Source organism: Bison bison, unplaced genomic scaffold, assembly GCF_000754665.1.
Source record: "Bison bison bison isolate TAMUID 2011002044 unplaced genomic scaffold, Bison_UMD1.0 scf7180017864471, whole genome shotgun sequence".
Lineage (NCBI taxonomy): Eukaryota > Metazoa > Chordata > Mammalia > Artiodactyla > Bovidae > Bison > Bison bison.
This window is the reverse complement of record NW_011495032.1, coordinates 8,083,160-8,083,574: the sequence shown is the minus strand read 5'-3', so window position 1 is coordinate 8,083,574 and position 415 is coordinate 8,083,160.

Genomic DNA, 415 nt, shown 5'->3' with positions numbered 1-415 from the left:
GACTGCAGCCATGAAATTAAAAGACGCTTACTCCTTGGAAGAAAAGTTATGACCAACCTAGATAGCATATTGAAAAGCAGAGACATTACTTTGCCAACAAAGGTCAGTCTAGTCCAGGCTGTGGTTTTTCCAGTGGTCATGTATGGATGTGAGAGTTGGACTATGAAGAAGGCTGAGTGCCGAAGAATTGATGCTTTTGAACTGTGGTGTTGGAGAAGATTCTTGAGAGTCCCTTGGACTGCAAGGAGATCCAACCAGTCCCTTCTAAAGATCAGCCCTGGATGTTCTTTGGAAGGAATGATGCTAAAGCTGAAACTCCAGTACTTTGGCCACCTCATGCGAAGAGTTGACTCATTGGAAAAGACTCTGATGTTGGGAGGGATTGGGGGCAGGAGGAAAAGGGGACGACAGAGGA